We start from the raw sequence: 19,659 nt of genomic DNA, 5'->3' as shown, positions 1-19,659 counted from the left end.
TGGCCCCATAGTCACTTCACACATTACAGGATGTGGCAAAGATTATTGCTTACTCTCCACAACCTGAGAGTAGGAACTTTCTGTTGAAGATACTATCAAACATGGAGATATTGACCTGGTGTACAGCCAGAAACATCACTTCTATGAACTTGTATTCATGGTTCTTGAAGTAGTATGCACACTACTAAAAAAGGAAAATAATAATCAGGACATTCCAGCTACAGACTCTGCAACCTACAACAGTGAATTACCTTTAAGATATATGTGGAGCTCCTGTCCCCAACAGGTCTTTCTATCTCCCCATTCTTTCATAAGATTCCCTGCACTCTGTGCAAAGTTTGGCTATGAGTCTCAGCATCTGTTTTGATACACTGCTGAGTAGTAGTCTTTCAGAGGACCTCTGCGGTAACCTCCTGTCCTGTTTCCTGTTTTCTTCCTCTTCCAACGTCCTTTCCATTTACCTTTCTGAGTGAGGATTGATCATCTTACCCTGGGTCCTCCTTCTTGTTTAGGTGTTCAGATTTTAGTATGTTTATCAGATAATATGCGTCTAATATCTACTTATAAGTGAGTATATACCATGTGTGTCTTTCTGCTTCTGGGATACCTCACTCAGGATGATCTTTTCTAGATCCCACCATTTGCCTGAAATTTTCGTGACTTCCTTGTTTTTAATTGCTGAGTAGTATTCCACTGTGTAAATGTACCACAACTTCCTCAGTTCAGGAACATCTGGGGAGAGCAACAGAACCAAGAACCCAGGGGTCTTTTCTGAGACTGATACTCCAACCAAGGACTATGCATTGAGATAACCTAGAACCCCTGCACAGATGTAGCCCATAGTAGCTCAGTATCCAAATGGGTTCCATAGTAAGAAGAACAGGGACTGTCTCTGACATGAACTCAGTGGCTAGCTCTTACCAGGCCATAGAGGAAGACAATGCAGCCAGTAGTGATGAGACCTGACAGGCTAGAGTCCAATGGAAGAGGAGGAAGACCTACCCTATCAGTGGACATAGAGAGAGGCAGGAAAGGAGATGAGGGAGGGAGAGTGGGATTGGAGGAAAGGAGGGAGGAGGCTACAGCTGGGACACAAAGTGAATAAACTGTAATTAATATAAAAAATTAAAATTAAAAAGATATATGTGGATGCAATTGTGTCAGAAAAGAAGTATCCAAGCATATTTTGATTGAATTTGAGGCCCACTCATGAGTTGGAGGTTTCTCTGACTTCTCTTACTTTTAAGACAGGGAATAGGACAGGAGCCTTCCACAGGGGACCTTTGATAGACTCTACCCAGCAGGGTATTGAAGCAGATGCTGTGACTCATAGCCAAACTTTGGACAGAGTGCTAGGAATATTATGGAAGAAGGGAGAGATAGAAAGACCTGGATGATAGAGGAGCACCACAAGGGAAAAAACAGTTCCAAATATATGGGCCCAGGGGTCCTTCTGCTGAAATCTGAAACCTCTGGAACATTTATGTTGGCAAGGTTTTCCTATTACAAGCATAGTTTTTGGACAACTGAACATTTTGTTGAATCAGCAGTTGTTTCTTTGAGTATTTTCATGCAGTTAAAGTTATCCAGAACTTTAGAGGACACCAAATTCAAAAGCTTTTATCATTTTTATTTTATGAAGTATGTAATTTTTGAGAAAAATGTTATAATTTATTACTCTATGGTTTTTAATTGAAGCTGGACCTTGTGAGTATAAAAATAAGAGAACTATTAAGAGATTTAATGCTAAAAATGCTCACCAGAAAATGATGGCTTCATTACATATCCATTTGAAGCACTAATAAAGCATATTAGAATTAACACAAGATTTCATCAGAACAATCACTTTCTTAACTTTTAAACAAATTGTTGTTTTAATTTGAAATATCCAATTACCAAATAAAGTCCCCACAAAGCAAGGAAACTTATGGTAGGAAGCAGAGTCTAATTTTATATGTTATCAAGACTATTTTTCATTAGATTTATTAAGGTTTCTAATGCTGTCTCATACCTAATAGAAGTAAGACAATTTCCAGATTCAATACACTAAATTTCTTACAGTAAATGTTTCATAGCTTTCTGAAATTCATGTAAATATCTTGTAAATTAGCCAATAACTAGAGCATTTACAACAACTTTAACATATTCATAACCTTGTTTTAGAATCAGGTATCATAAATCATAAAATTTCATTTACTCGACCCTTATAGTTACTAAAAGCATTTGAGTTTTATCCTTCAATACACTTAATTACATTGTTGGCAAGTTGTGATGTAAGGTTAAATTTTCCTTGAAAAATATTCAATTACCTTACATGGGCAATCAAACTTTTTTTCTGCCAGTATTGCTCTTAATATCACCTCAATCACTATCAATTACAAATTTTAATAAAGTAGGCTTCAACTTCCATCCACAGGCAAAACCTGGAATACAATGAAGTTTTGTCAAGCTCTAAATAAATATTTAAGCAAGGTAATAGAGCACAAGAATTGATACAAAAAAGCTTTATAATCATGTTCGGATCTCCGACATTTTAAACAGTTAAAATGTATAAAAATTGTAGATACATATATACATTTAAACAATTATGCATTCATTTAAACAACAGCATCAGAAACCTTAACACTTGAAAAGCTGCATATACACACATTCCATCTAGCATTTCGCTGAAAATGAATATTCATCTTCTGCTTAGTTCCCAAGAATTTTACATCAGTTAATTTAATTAGCAAAGTGTCCTATGTTATTACTCTTGAAAATTGGAATTTTTTTTCCAAAATGACACACACTCATATTATCTATAATACTTGTTCTGAATACATGAACTACTTTTTATGGCATTCAGTATATTTTACAGTACCTTGATCATTGCTTAAATTGTTAAAAACTATTTTCTATTGTGTAAAAATTCTTCTATAAAAATAGGGGCATGGGTGGAGAAGAGGAAGGGAGGGTGGGGCTGTGAGGGGAAGAGGGAAGGAGTGAAGGAGTTACAGGGGGGATACAAAGTGAATAAGTGGGGAAATGCAAATTAAAACGACGCTGAGATTTCACCTTACACCCATCAGAATGGCTAAGATGAAAAACTCAAGTGACAACACATGCTGGAGAGGATGTAGAGAAAGGGGAACCCTCCTCCACTGCAGTGGGAATGTAAACTTGTACAACCACTCTGGAAATCAATCTGGTGCTTTCTCAGACAGCTAAAAATATCGCTTCCTCAAGATCCAGCCATACAACTACTAGGCATATATCCAAAAGAGGCTCAAGCACACAATAAGGACATTTGTTCAATCATGTTTGTAGCAGCTTTATTTGTAATAGCCAGAAGTTGGAAACAACCCAGATGCCCCTCAACTGAAGAATGGATGCAGAAACTGTGGTACATCTATACATTGGAGTATTACTCGGCAATGAAAAATAAGGAAATCATGAAATTTGCAGGTAAATGGTGGGACCTGGAAAGGATCATTCTGAGTGAGCTGTCCCAGAAGCAGAAAGACATACATGGTATATACTCACTCATATAGACATATAACATAGGATAAACCTACTAAAATCTGTACATCTAAAGAAGCTAATGAAGAGAGAGGACCCTGACTAAAATGTTCAATCTCCATCCCAAAAGGCAAAGAGGATGGATATTAGAAGAAAAAGAAAACAGGAAACAATCTAGGAACCTGCCACAGAGGTCCTCTGAAAGGCTCTGCCCTGCAGACTATCAAAGCAGATGCTGAGACTTATGGCCAACTGTTGGGCAGAGTGCATGGAATCTTATGTAAGAAGTGGGAATAGTAAGATCTGGAGAGGACAGGAGCTCCACAAGGAGAGCAACAGAACCAGAAAATTTGAACACAGGGGTCTTTCCATAGTCTCATACTCCAACCAAGTACCAGGCATGGAGATAACCTAGAACCCCTGCACAGATGTAGCCCATGGCAGTTTAGTGTCCAAGTGGGTTACATAGTAATGGGAGGAGGGACTGCCTCTAACATAATCTGATTGGCCTGTTCTTTGAATACCTCCTCCTGAGGGGGGAGCAGCCTTACCAGGCCACAGAAGATGACAATGCAGCCATTCCTGATGTGATCTGATAGACTAAGATCAGAAGGAAGGAGAGGAGGACCTCCACTATAAGTGGACTTGGGGAGGGGCATTTGGGAAGAAGGGGAAGGGAGGGTAGGACCAGGAGGGGTGGAAGGAGGGGCTTATGGGAGAATACAAAGTGAATAAAGTGTAATTAATAAAATAAAATTAAAATAAAAAATAAAAATACTGCCTGAAAATAGAAAAAATGAAATAAAAAGCTAACCTAATTATGCATGAAAATGCACAGAATATACACACACTCACACATACACGGGACACATGCACAGTAGGAAAAAAGATACATACCTACACAGAGGAATCTCACACACATACACATGGGACTCACACACAGAAGGAAAGAGACACATACCTACACAGAGGAGCCACACACACACAAGCACGGACAGAGGAGAGAGACACATACATACCTTGCACATTCAACTGCCATTTTACTTTAGAGCATGCTCTGAAACACTCATCTGTAGCAGGAGTTGCAATTTTCCATCAGCTTTTGCATAACTTTTCCTTCAACCAATAATATCAAGAATGATATCAAGAAGTTATAATCTTTATCATTGAAGTACTCCTACCAAACTTCTGATCTCTTACAAAAAAAAAAAAAAAGAAAAAGAAAACCTACACTCTTCCTTCTATTTTCATGCATCTTCAATCATTTACATGATAGAAATGGTGTTAACAATTTTATAGGCTCTGTATGTGAATATTGAAATTATTTTAGTATTATGCTTATAAGTCCATTTTTTTACATTTTTCATTTACCTATGCATTATTATATATCATACCTATTTACCTATCAACGTATTATCTCTGTATCTATTTCTCATTTCTCATGTTAAGATATGGGTTATCTATTTGCCTCCTAACTTTGTTATCATCTATTAATCAATCATCTCTGTAATATCTTAATCATTGTTCTATTCTGATATATTCATTAATCTACTTTTGATGATGAATTCAAATTTGAATGAATACTACAGCAAACAATCTTCAATATATTCAATATGCTTCAACTTTATTTGTCATCAAGAATATGTAAATTTAAAACTACAGGGAAACATTAGCATACAGGTGAAAATGAAACATTAGCTGTGCCAAATAATGTAAGATGTGCAGCCACTCTAATGGGTATGTGTTGAAAGAAGAAATGTAAAATGACTAAACAAGTATGGAAAATGGTTTACACCAATAATATCTGTGGTTCCACAATCATCTAAGAATATACTCAGAAAAAATGATCTCTATGTTCACAGTAAACTCTCACAGGAATGTTAATGAAACATTCATTATTCATGATCTCAAATGGAAATAACTCAAATATACTAGAATTAAATATTATATTAAATACTATTAAACATCTAGAGGGGATCACTAGTAAATTTAGCAACTTAAGACAACCTGAGACATGTTTATATTATATACAAATGTGATCCACAAAAATAATATTGCAAATCACTGAGTGATTGTTGAAACTACTCAAATGCCCAAATGCCAAGAATCTTAAGAGGTTCTGCCTAGTATGTATAGTAGTATGTATAGTTCTTACTTCACTAAAATCAAAATTGTAGGCAGGCCAAAATGACTACATGGTTTGGAAGTTGCCAAAAGATTTACAATATCCATTCTGTGAAGCAAAATTCTGAAATATTATTGCTATATATTGAATCTTCAATAATACTATTATGAGGTGTTTAGGTAAGCCCATAAAACATATATGTAAGTAACATTATTTAGACTGAACAGGATTTTTTATGTATTTGGAAATATATATATACATATATATATATATATATATGCATACACACACACACATATATATGTATTCATTGAAGAGGGAACGAACTTGAAAAAAAAACATGAGAGATATATGGGAAGAAGTAGATGGAGGAAAGAGGCAAATGATATAATTATGATACTAAAATAGATTCTTAGTTAATTATCTTCAAGTTGATGAATTTGAAATTTTCAGAATTTGTTTTAAAAGTCCTAGCCATTGTTCAACAGATGTTCCAGCTGTGTTTTTTAAACTTTTTTATTATTTCATTGTTAGTGTCACATCATGCACTCCGATCATTTATCTCCCTGTCCTGTTGTATGTATCCACCCTCTACTCTTGAAATTTCCTCCTCCAAATAAAAAACATAAAAAGAAACAAAAAATAGAACTAAACTAAACAAACAATTAAAACATCTCATTGTGGAAGCTGTAGTGTCTACAGTGTGTCCCACGTTATACCTCTCTCTTCACGCATTATCATGATCAACAGCAATGAGTCATTGGTCTGCTGTGAGGCCTCTGGCTATTGCCTCCTCATTGGCACTCACAGTTATCCTGTTGCCCTTGTTATGGATACTCTGCAGCTTTGCATCAGCAAAACTGACCTTTTCAAGTTTTCCAACAGTTCACCATTGATGTCGATTTTTGGGTGTGCCAACTCAAAATCTGGGTGGTACCTGGGTGATACCTGATCAGGTCAGCCAGTGTCTCCTCTGTCTGCACCACCAGGACAAGCTCTTTGGCACTGCTCCAATTAGGCCACCCAGTGCAGCCATTGGTAGGAAGCAGGGTGAGCTCTTCCACTCTCATGCCCTTGGGACAGCTCACAGACATCCATGCCTCCAAAGCAGATCTACTGTGCTGCCCAGTCATGGCACAGAGCCCACTCTCTCAAGCACTGCAGTCTGATATTGAGTGGGTGACATCTCTGTTCTCACACCCTGTGGATGGCTCATCAGTGCCTTTATCATTAGGGCATGCTCCACAGTGCTGCCCAGGAAAGGTGCAAGGCCCACGCAACCGAATACTACAGCTGGTCAGCTCTTCTGACTGCCTCAGATGACAAGGGTTGAGGGAGCAGAAAGCATCACCTAGCACCCAGGCCTGCTCACTGAAAACAAGTGGTGGGGACAGCTCTCTGGAACTTGGGCTCACATCCTCAAGGCTAACTCACAAGTATCCTACTGCTAAGGCAAATTCCTACTTGGATGCTCATCTGAGGTACAGGGCTCATTCTCCTGAGTTCTACGAAGACCTAGATCCCCCTGCTCAGATGTAGCTAATAGGCAGTTCGGTCTTCATATGGAAATCCCTAGTAAGGGGAGCAGCAGTTATCTCTGACTTCAACTCCATTGCCTGTTCTTTTTTCACTTCCCCCTTGCAAGATGGACTGCCCAGACCAAAAAGTAAGGAGATCCAGGCAGTCCTGATGAGATTTGATAGGCTAGGTTCAGATGGCAAGGGAGGAGGGTTCCCCATTTCTGTAGACTAGGAGAGATAGACAGGAAGAGGAAAGAAGGATAGGACTGGGAATAAATGAGGGAGAGGGCTATAATCAGCATATTAAGTGATTATTAAAAGAAAAAAGAAAAAAAAAGAATGGGGGCAAACTCTCTATAATGCCACAGCCCATGAAGGGTGGGGTCAGTTCTGCACAGCTGCTGGATATCCATAAGTTCCATGGCTGTTCTCTGGACTAGGAGTGTCTCCATGGTCTCTAGTGGTAATAAGAGCCTCAGACGTCAACAGCTGACTCCTACCACTACATGGCCAGGGAACCTGTAATGGCACTTAGTGGCAGCAGTCTGGACTTCATCATAGCCACACACAAGAGTTTAATCCTCTATACCCTCTTGACTCCAGTTCCTCCTCCTCTCACAGTTCTCAAACTGTTCCACTTCTCTTTCTCTCCCATTTGTCTACAACACACTTGCACATTGTAGTGGTTACTGTTGCAGGTGGGCCATGCAACTGTTGGGATTCTTGATGACCTCCTCTGTCTATTTTGATGGCACGGCAGCAGGCAGTCCTCTGTGTGTCTATGGCCCATATAAGCTGTGCAAAGGAAGGCAGTTCCCTGGGAGTGGCATGGTGGTCAGCAGGTCTCAGTGCTGCATTTCCTTGTACTTGCCTTGCTGTGAAGGTGTAAAATGAGTCTTCTTATTGGGAATAGTGCTATTTAAAGATCCGGCTATACCACTCCTAGGTATATATTCCAAAGATGCTCAACTATACAACAAGGACATTTGCTCAACCATGTTTGTAGCAGCTCTATTCATAATAGCCAGAATCTGGAAAGAACCTGTAATTCCTCAAAGGAGGAATTATACAGAAACTGTGGTACATTTATACAATGGAATGCTACTCAGCTATTTTTAATTAAATATTCATTTTTATATTAATCACAGTTTATTTACTTTGTATCCCAGCTGTAGCCCCCTCCATCATTCCCTCCCAATCCCACCCTTTCTCCCTCATCTCCTCCCTGATATGGGAGGTCCTCCTCCCTTTCCATCTGACTCTAGCTTATCAGGTCTCATCAGGGTTGGCTGCAATGTCCTCCTCTGTAGACTAGCAAGAATACTCCTCCCTTGAGGGGGGCAGTCAAAGAGACAGCCACTGAGTTAATATCAGAGACAGTCCCTATTCCTCTTACTGGAGAACTCACTTGGATACTCAGCTATTAAAAACAAGGAAATCATGAAATTTGCAGGCAAATGTTGGAGACAAGAAAAGATATCTTGAGTGAGACAACCCAGAAGCAGAGAGACACATGGAATATACTCACTCATAAGTGGATATTAGCCATATAATATAGAATTAAACATACAAAAATCTATAGTCTAAAGAAGCTAAACAACAGGGAAGACCCTAGGGAAGATGTTCAATCCTCATTCAGAAGGACAAATGCGATAGACAACAGAAGCAGGAGAAGATAGGGAACAGGACAGGAACCTACCACAGAGGGCTGCTGAAAGATTCTACTGATCAAGGAATCGAAGCAGAGATTGAGACTCTTAGCCATACTTTGGGCAGAGTGCAGAGAATCTTGAATGATTTAAAGGAGAAAATTTGAGCCTTCAAAATTGTTGACATTATTTAATTGACCTTCTCTGTGTTTAGTTTTCTAATTATAAGTCACAGAAAATGGCAAATAACTTCTTTATCAGTGTTTATTATTTTATTCTGTGGTTTTCTTTAAATACTCAAAATTTGTAAACACCTTTGTTAATATGCTTAACCACCATAATGTTATAACATATTAACTATTATCTAAATTGATGGTACTTCCCACTTAGCACTCATGAAAGGAATTTCATATGAACATTCTGTGAACTGAACAATTAATTTTAATATCTCTTTGATATCCTAATATTAGAGAAAAACATGGTAGAATATGAAAATGTGCTAATAATCAAAATATATTATTTTACTGAAACCTAGGAATAAATAATATTTTATTGGAAGTTTAAAATTTATTACATCTTTTTTTAAATTTTTTTATTAATTACACTTTATTCATTTTGTATCCCCCCATAAGCCCCTCCCTCCTCCCCTCCCGATCACACCCTCCCTCCCCTTTCTGCATGCATGGCACTCCCCAAGTACACTGATAGGGGAGGTTCTCCTCTTCTTTCTGATCTTAGTCTATCAGTTCTCATCAAAGGTGGCTGCATTGTCCTCTACTGTGGCCTGATAAGGCTGCTCCCCCCTCAGGGGTAAGTGATCAACGAGCAGGCCAATCAGATTATGTCAGAGGCAGTCCCTCCTCCCATTACTATGTAACCCACTTGGACACTGAACTGCCATGGGCTACACCTGTGCAGGGATTCCAGGTCATCTCCATGAATAGTCCTTGGTTGGAGTATGAGTCTCTGGGAAGTTCCCAGTGTTCAAATTATCTTGTTCTGTTGCTCTCCTTGTGGAGTTCCCGTCCCCTCCAGCTCTTACTGTTTCCCACTACTTACATAGAATTCCATTCACTCTGCCCATCAGTTGGCCATCAGGCTCAGCATCTGCTTTGACAGTCTATACTGCAGAAGCTTTCAGAGGCCCTCTGTGGCAGGTTTCAAGGTTGTTTCCTGTTTTCTTCTGGCTTTCAGAGGCCCTCTGTAGCAGGTTCCGAGGTTGTTTCCTATTTTCTTTTTCTTCTGATGTCCATCCTCTTTGCCTTTCAGGATGGGGATTGAACATTTTAGTTAGGGTCCTCTCTTTTGCAATTTATGTAGATGTACAGATTTTAGTGGGTTTATTCTATATTGTATGTTTATATGAGTGAGTATATACCATGCCTGTCTTTTTGCTTCTGGGACAGCTCACTCAGGATGATCCTTTCCAGGTCCCACCATTTACCTGCAAATTTCATGATTTCCTTATTTTTCATTGCCGAGTAATACTCCAATGTATAGATGTACCACAGTTTCTGCATCCATTTTTCAGTTGAGGGGAATCTGGGTTGTTTCCAGCTTCTGGCTATTACAAATAAAGCTGCTACAAACATGGTTGAGCAAATGTCCTTTTTGTGTACTTGTGCCTCTTTTGGGTATATGCCTAGGAGTGGTATGGCTGGATCTTGAGGAAGTGCTATTCCTAGTTGTCTGAGAAAGCGCCAGATTGATTTCCAGAGTGGTTGTACAAGTTTACATTCCCAACAGCAGTGGAGAATGGTTCCCCTTTCTCCACAACCTCTCCAGCATGTGTTGTCACTTGAGTTTTTCATCTTGGCCATTCTGATGGGTGTAAAGTGAAATCTCAGGGTTGTTTTGATTTGCATTTCCCTAATGGCTAATGAGGTTGACCATTTCTTTAAGTGCTTCTCTGCCATTCGATATTCCTGTACAGAGAATTCTCTCTTTAGCTCTGTTCCCCATTTTTTAAGTGGATTACTTGGTTTGTTGCTTTTCAGCTTGTTTACTTCTTTATATATATTGGATGTGAGTCCTCTGTCAGATAAAGGGTTGGTGATGATCCTTTCACAATCTGTAGGCAGTCGCTTTGTTTTGATGATGGTGTCCTTTGCTTTACAGAAGCTTTTCAATTTCATGAGGTCCCATTTATTGATTGTTGCTCTTAGAGCCTGTGCTGTTGGTGTTCTGTTCAGGAAGTTTTCTCCTGTACCAATGAGTTCTAGGGTATTCCCCACTTTTTTTTCTAGCCGATTTAATGTGTCTGGTTTTATGTTGAGGTCTTTGATCCACTTGGACTTCAGTTTTGTGCAGGGTGATAAGTATGGATCTATTTTCATTTTTCTACATGTAGACATCCAGTTAGACCAGCACCATTTGTTGAAGATGCTATCTTTTTTCCATTGTATGGTTTTGGCATCTTTGTCAAAAATCAGATGTCCGTAAGTGTGTGGGTTTATTTCTGGGTCTTCTGTTCGATTCCATTGATCCACCATTCTGTTTCTATGCCAGTACCAGGCAGTTTTTATAACTGTTGCTCTATAGTACAGCTTGAGATCAGGGATGGAGATACCTCCAGAAGATCTTTTATTGTAGAGGATTGTTTTAACAATTCTCTGTTTCTTGTTATTCCATACGAAGTTGAGAATTTTTCTTTCCAGGTCTGTAAAGAATTGTGTTGGCAATTTGATGGGAATTGCATTAAATCTATAGATTGCTTTTGGTAAGATGGCCATTTTTACTATGTTAATCCTGCCAAGCCATGAGCATGAGAGATCTTTCCATCTTCTCATTTCTTCCTCTAATTCTTTCTTCAGAGACTTGAAATTTTTTTCATACAAGTCTTTGACTTGCTTGGTTAGGGTTACACCAAGGTACTTTATGTCATTTGTGGCTATTGTGAATGGTGTTGTTTCTCTAATTTCTTTCTCAGCCCTTTTGTCTTTTGTATACAGGAGTGCTACTGATTTTTTTGAGTTAATTTTGTGTCCAGCCACTTTGCTGAAGGTGTTTATCAGCTGTAGGAGTTCCCTGTAGAGTTTTTGGGGTCACTCATATACACTATCATATCATCTGCAAATAGTGATAATTTAACTTTTTCCTTTCCCATCTGTATCCACTTGATCTCCTTCAACTGTCTTACTGCTCTAGCAAGGAATTCCAGCACTATGTTGAAGAGATATGGAGAGAGTGGGCAGCCTTGTCTTGTCCCTGATTTCAGTGGGATTGCTTTAAGTTTCTCTCCGTTCAGTTTGATGTTGGCTATAGGCTTGCTGTAAATTGCCTTTACTATATTTAGATATGTGCCTTGTATCCCTGATCTCTCCAGGACTTGAAACATGAATGGATGTTGGATTTTGTCAAATGCTTTTTCAGCATCTAGGGAGATTATCATGTGGTTTTTTTCTTTCAGTTTGTTAATATGGTGGATCACATTGATGGATTTCCGTATATTGAACCACCCCTGCATACCTGGGATGAAGCCTACTTGGTCATAGTGGATAATATCTTTGATGTGTTCTTGGATCCGGTTTGCAAGTATTTTGTTAAGTATTTTTGCATCAATGTTCATAAGGGAGATTGGCCTGAAATTCTCTTTCTTTGTTGAGTCTTTGTGAGGTTTAGGTACCAAGGTGATTGTGGCTTCATAGAATGAGTTTGGTAATGTTCCTTCTGTTTCTATTTTGTGGAATAGTTTGAAGAGAATTGGAGTTAGCTCTTCTTTGAAGGTCTGGTAGAATTCTGCACTGAAGACATCTGGTCCTGGGCTTTTTTTTTGGATGGGAGACTTTTGATGACTGCTTCTATTTCTTTGGAGGATATAGGACTATTTAATTGATTTACCTGGTCCTGATGCAGCTTTGGTAAGTCAAATCGATCAAGAAAATTGTCCATTTCATTTAGGTTTTCAAATTTTGTTGAGTATAGACTTTTGAAGTAAGTCCTAATGATTGTTTGGATTTCCTCAGTGTCTGTAGTTATGTCCCCCTTTTCATTTCTGATTTTGTTAATTTGGGTGGTGTCACTCTGCCTTTTAGTTAGCTTGGCTAACGGTTTGTCGATCTTGTTGATTTTCTCAAAGAACCAGCTCTTGGTTTCATTGATTCTTTGAATTGTTTTATTTGTTTCTAATTGATTGATTTCAGCCCTGAGTTTGATTATTTCCAGCCGTCTACTCCTTTTTGGTGTGTCTGCTTCTTCTTTTTCTAGAGTTTTTAAGTGGGCCATTAAGTTGCTTGAATGAGCTGTCTCAAATTTCTTCTTGAAGGCACTTAGTGCTATGAACTTTCCTCTTAGCACTGCTTTCATTGTGTCCCACAAGTTTGGGTATGTTGTGTCTTCATTTTCATTGAGTTCTAGAAAGGCTTTAATTTCTTTCTTTATTTCTTCCCTGACCCAGCTGTCATTTAGTAACAAGTTGTTCAGTTTCCATGAGTGTGTAGGCTTTTTGCTATTTCTGTTGTTGTTGAAGTCCAGCTTTATTCCATGGTGATCAGACAGGATACAAGGGATTATTTCAATCTTCTTGTATCTGTTGAGGCTTGCTTTGTGACCAACTATATGGTCTATTTTGGAGAAGGTTCCATGAGGTGCTGAGAAGAAGGTAAATTCTTTTGTGTTTGGGTGTTAAGTTCTGTAAATGTCTGTGAGGTCCATTTGATTCATGACCTCTGTCAGAGATATTGTTTCTTTGTTTAATTTCTGTTTTGTTGACCTGTCCTTTGTTGAGAGTGGGGTATTGAAGTCTCCCACTATTAATGTGTGGGGATCTATATGTGGTTTAAATTTTATCAATGTTTCTTTTACAAATGTGGGTGCTCTTGTATTTGGGACATAGATGTTCAGGATTGTGATGTCTTCCTGGTGGAATTTTCCCTTGATGAGTATGAAGTGTCCTTCCCCATCTCTTTTTATTAATTTTGGTTGAAAGTATATTTTATCAGATATTAGAATGGCTACTCCTGCTTGTTTCTTGGGTCCATTTGCTTGGAAAGTCGTCTTCCAACCTTTTACCCTCAGGTAATGTCTATCTTTGTGTCTTAGGTGTGTTTCTTGTATGCAACAGATTGCTGTGTTTTGTTTACGTATCCATTCTGTTAATCTGTGTCTTTTTACTGGAGAGTTGAGTCCATTGATGTTGAGAGAGATGAATGACCAGTGGCTGTTAGATCCTTTGATTTTGATGTTGGTTGTGTTCATAAGGTTGTGTGCTTGGTTGCTTTTGGTTTTGCTGTAGTAAGGTTAATTATTTCCTCTGTTTTCTTGACAGAAGCTAATTTTCTTGTATTTTTCCCTTCCAGTGTCTTCTGTAATGCTGGATTTATGTGTAGGTATTGTTGAAATTTGTTTTTGTCATTGAATATCTTGTTTTCTCCGTCTATGAGGACTGAGAGTTTTGCAGGGTATAGTAGCCTGGGTTGACATCTGTGTTCTCTTAGGGTCTGCATGATATCTGTCCTGGCCCTTCTGGCTTTCATAGTTTCTGTTGAAAAGTCAGGTGTGATTCTAATGGGTTTGCCGTTATATGTTACTTGGCCTTTTTCCCTTGCAGCTTTTAGTATTTTTTCTTTGTTCTGTATACTTACTGTTTTGATTATTATGTGGCGGGAGGATTTTCTTTTCTGGTCAAATTTGTTGGGTGTTCTGTAGGCCTCATGTATCCTTATTGGCTTCTCCTTTAACTTGGGGAAATTTTCTTCAATGATTTTATTGAAAATATTTTCTGGGCCTTGGAAAAGGGAGTCTTCTTTTTCCTCAATACCTATTATTCTTACGTTTTGTCTTTTCAAATTGTCTTGAATTTCTTGGACGGTCTGTGTCAGGAATTTTTTTGGATTTTACATTTTCTTTGACAGATACATCGATTTCTTCCATTGTATCTTCTACACCTGAGATTCTTTCTTCCATTTCTTGTATTCTGTTGGTTATGCTTACCTCTGTAGTTCCTGTTTTCTTCCCTAAATTCTTCCTCTCCATTATTTCCTCCATTTGTGTTTTCTTTAATTTTTCTAGTTCTATCTTCAGGTCTTGAGTTGTTTTGTTTACTTCCTTCACCTGTCTGCTTGTATTTTCCTCTTTTTTCTTTTAGTTCCTTCAACTCTGTCTCTTTTATTTCTTTCAGTGATTTAATTATTTCTTCTCTGAAGGCCACAAGCTGTTTGGCTGCATCTTCCTGTATTTCTTCACGGATGGCCCTAATCTGCTTGTCTTTATCTTCCTCCATTTCTTTACGGATAGCCATGATCTGTTTGGTTTTATCTTCCTCTAATTCTTTACGTATTTTATTTGTCTCCTCTATTATCCTCTTCATCAACATAGATGTAAGGTCATCTTCTTGATTTTCTATTAAGCTGCATTGTCCAGGGCTGTTTGCCTCTGGATGGCTGGGTTCTGGAGATGCCATATTGCTCTGTCTTTTGTTGGATGAGCCTTTACGCTGACCTCTACCCATTGGGCTGATTTAGGTGTTGGCTGTTAGTTTCTGTGCTTCCTGGAGTCCTGAGGTAGGGAGTATCCCCTTGGCCGGAAGATGATTTTTCCTGAAGGAGTCCTTCTCTGCTTTTTGGTTATGGTCACTGTATGGCCAGTGTTTCTCAGGAGTTGCCACTGCTCACCTCAGGTTTATAGCCCTGAGTAGTAGCTGTGGTCTATGTTAGGCAGGGGGGGATCTCCTCTTACCCATAGAATTTCTCAAGACAGCTGCCCCCCTGCTGGGTTTCTTGTTATAAATTTAGTGTGCTGCTGCTCACTAAATTTCCATGTACAGTCCTTTTGAAGAAACTGCTGATTTCCTAGCTGTGGGGTTTTCTCCCAACAGGGAACCTCAGTCTGTTATCCTGGGGCACACAGTTCTGTCCAGGAAAGTGGGAGGTGCACTCAGCAAGTCTCTGGGCCAGAGGCTGATTGCTCTGCTCTGGACCTGGAGAATGTGCACCTAGGTTGAGTTGGCGCCTGGGGGCACTGTTCTCGTCTGGAGGCTGGGTGCCTCACTCTGGACCAGAAGCTGTGTGTCTCTGTCTGGGATGGCGGCTGCAGGCACTGCTCTGGTTCAGATGCTGTGGGTGCAGCCCTCTTGAAAAACCAGGGATTTCCACAGTTTTGACAGTCTAGCTAGGAATAACTTGTTGATCCTTGGCACAGTATCTGAGGGCTGCTGTAATGGCTCTCTGGCTTTTGTAGGGCTGAGGATGCAGCTGTGTGTCCCAGTGCCCTAGGGGAACTCAATAATGGCAGCAGAGCACAGCGCTTCTGCCTGCACTACAGTCTGCGTGAGTCCAGGAAGTGTTTTGGTGCTGGGTGTCCTAAGCGTTAGAGCTGCTGACCCCCTCCGCTGGGGGTTTCCTCCTGCCAGAGACACGCAGTCTGGTGCCCTGGTGCCCTGGTGCCCACAGTTCTATCGGAGGCAGCGAATCAGGTGCACAGGCAGGCGCCTGTGTCCCGGCTCTGGGTCCGGACCGGCTCTTGGGACACCCGCGGAACCTGAGTCTTTTCCAGGGGATGTCTGGGTAACCTGAGGTTGGTCCCAATTGTTTCCTGCTCCGTGGGGTTATCTCTCGACTGGGAAATCCAGTCTATGGTGTTGTGGGCCCACAGTTCAGTCTGGGACAGTGACCAGTTTGCGCTGGCGGGTAGCTCTAGGCTGGCAACCAAATGCCTGGTGGAACCGGGATCTCTTCCGCGTTTTAGCCGGGTGAGTTAAAGCTGATTGAATCCCCCACCGTGGGGTATCCTCTCACCTGTGAAACACAATCATTTGTGTTTTATGGCCGCGAGTTCTGATTGCTGGTCACTGTGCCAATCCTGCTGTGTTGCTCCTCAGGATGAGAGTCCTCCCGGCGCCGCCATCTTGCCCCACCTCAATTTACTACATCTTAACCTCACATTTATATTTTCATATTGTGCTGTAGATATTCAAGACAAAAACAGAAGAACAAATTTTCATGAATAATAGCTTTTATTCAAGTCATTTTGTTCAATGGAGCCTCTGGGAACATATAATCTAAAAGAATGCAAATATGTTGAAACTCAACAACTTATGTTTCTCATAATAATAATAATATTACACATAGGTATGATGTTCTATACCATAAATAATAACATCTACCCAAACATTTTATAGGATATATGAATTTGATTCCGCTATTACATTACTAAGAAAAATTTCCATAACTATCATGGACAACATTTAGAGGCTTTAGAGGAACATTTTAATTTATCTAAAATTTAACCAAATAAAATTCTGCGTGGGATAATTTTCGTGCTTTTTTTTATTTTGGCCAAATGACAAGAATTTTCTCTTAGTTTATGAGAGCTTTTATGAACATGAAATGATAGAATGATTGCTTTACATAGCTAACAAACTCAGAAAGCATGCTGAAGCCAAATAAGTAATTCCTAGTATTTGATAAAACAAACCAGCTATACTATTCCAAAATATGCAATACCATAACATAAGGACAATTGTTCAGCTATGTTCATAGCAGCTTTATTTGTAATAGCCAGAACTGGAAACAACCTAGATGTCCCTCCATCAAAGAATGGATAAAGAAAATATGGTACATTTACACAATGGAATACTACTCAGCTTTTGAAAACAAAGACCACAAAATTTGCAGGTAAATGGATGGAACTAGAAAAGATGATTCTGAGTGAGGTCACCTGGGCCCAGAAGCACAAGCATGGTATGAACTCACTTATAAGTGGACATTAGCCATAAAGTGCAGGATAACCATGCTACAATCCACAGAAGCAAAGAAACCGAGGGAGGCCCAAGCAAGGATGCTTGAATCACACTCACAAGAAAAAATAAAATAGATATCTAAAGTAGATGGAGGAGAGAACTGGGTGGGAGAGGATGGGGAGGGTAACGGGAGGAGATGACGTGTGGAAAGATGGGAGAGAGGAGTAGCAAAGAGAACAGAAATCAATGGGGGACATCTTTGGGAGAGGGGAGGCTCCTGGGAATCTATGGGGGTGACTCTAGTTGAGACTCCAAGCAGCCTGGTGTGTGGAACCTGAAGTGGCCACCTCCTGTGGCCAGATGGGACTTCCAGTGGAGGGAGGGGACACCGACTCACCTGTAAAAACTTCGATTCAAAATTTGTCTTGCCTATTTCCCACGTCTTACATAAGATTCCATGCACTCTGCCCAACAGTTGGCCATAAGTCTCAGCATCTGCTTTGATAGTCTGCAGGGCAGAGCCTTTCAGAGGCTCTCTGTGGCAGGTTCCTAGGTTGTTTCCTGTTTTCTTTTTCTTCTGATGTCCATCCTCTTTGCCTTTTGTGATGGGGATTGAACATTTTAGTCAGGGTCCTCTCTCTTCATTAGCTTCTTTAGATGTACAGATTTTAGTAGGTTTATCCTATGTTATATGTCTATATGAGTGAGTATATACCGTGTGTTTCTTTCTGCTTCTGGGACAGCTCACTCAGGATAATCTTTTCCAGTACCCGCCATTTACCTGCAGATTTCATGATTTCCTTATTTTTCATTGCAGAGTAATACTCCATTGTGTAGATGTACCACAATTTTTGCATCCATTCTTCAGTTGAGGGGCATCTGGGCTGTTTCCAGCTTCTTGATATTACAAATAAAGCTACTACAAACATGGTTGACAGGAACTCCACAAGGAGAGCAACAGAACCAGAAAATTTGAACACAGGGAACTTCCCAGAGACTCATACTCCAACCAAGTACCAGGCATGGAGATAACCTAGAACCCCTGCATAGATGTAGCCCATGGCAGTTCAGTGTCTAAGTGGGTTCCATAGTAATGGGAGGAAGGACTGCCTCTGACGTCATCTGATTGGCCTGCTCTTTGAATACCTCCTCCTGAGGGGGGAGCAGCCTTACCAGGCCACAGAAGATGACAATGCAGCCACTCTTGATGTGATCTGATAGACAAAGATCAGAAGGAAGGAGAGGAGAAACTCCCCTATCAGTGGACTTGGTGAGGGGCGTGCATGAAGAAGGAGGAGGGAGGATGGGACCCTGAGGGGAGGAGGAAGGGGCTTATGGGGGGATACAAAGTGAATAAAGTGTAATTAATAAAATTAAATTAAAATTAAAAAATAATAATTAAAATAATTTTATGGTTTGGGGTCACCAAAACATGTGGAACTGTATTAAAGGCTCAGGGCATTAGCAAGTTTAAGAACACTTGTTTTAGAGTATTTGTTTCCAAAGCACTACGTGATGATTCTCTGTATTTTATTAGAATTTGTATTAACTACCCATCCTACCTCTATTTTTATTAACGGATATCTTTCTTTGCTTCGATGACTTGAGTAGCTATTTGTCAATCATGTTTATTAAAAAACAAAACCAAAAGCAAAAAAAAAAAATTGTCTTGCCTTACAGGAAGTGAAGGGACAGAGATGGAGCAGAGACTGAGGGAATGGCAAATCAATGACTGGCCCAACTTGAGACCTACCCCGTGAGAGAGAGCCAACCCCTGGCACTATTAATGAAATTCTGCTATGCTTACAGAGGAGCTTAGCATAACTGTCTTCTAAAGGCTTCATTTGGCCGCTGATGGAAACAGATGCAGAGATCCACAGTTAAACATTAGGCAGTGCTCAGGGAATCCTATGGAATAGTGGGAGGATTGATTGAAGGAGCTAGAAGCCTCAAGGACATCACAAGAAGACCCATAGAGTAAAGAAACCAATCCAGGTCCATGGGAACTTTTAGAGACTGAACCACCAACCGAATGGCTTGCATGGGCTGGAACTAGACCCACTATGTGTAGTGTTTCATCATGTGGGTCCTCTAACAATGGGAACAGGGCCTGACACTGACTCTTTTGCCTGACTTTGGATCCTTTTCCCCTAGCTGTGAGGCCTTGTCTGGCCTCAGTGGAGGGGATGT

Source organism: Psammomys obesus, unplaced genomic scaffold (assembly GCF_907164565.1).
Source record: "Psammomys obesus unplaced genomic scaffold, mPsaObe1.curated_primary_1811, whole genome shotgun sequence".
NCBI lineage: Eukaryota > Metazoa > Chordata > Mammalia > Rodentia > Muridae > Psammomys > Psammomys obesus.
The sequence above is the reverse complement of the archived record's forward strand: the minus strand, read 5'-3'. Positions refer to the sequence as shown.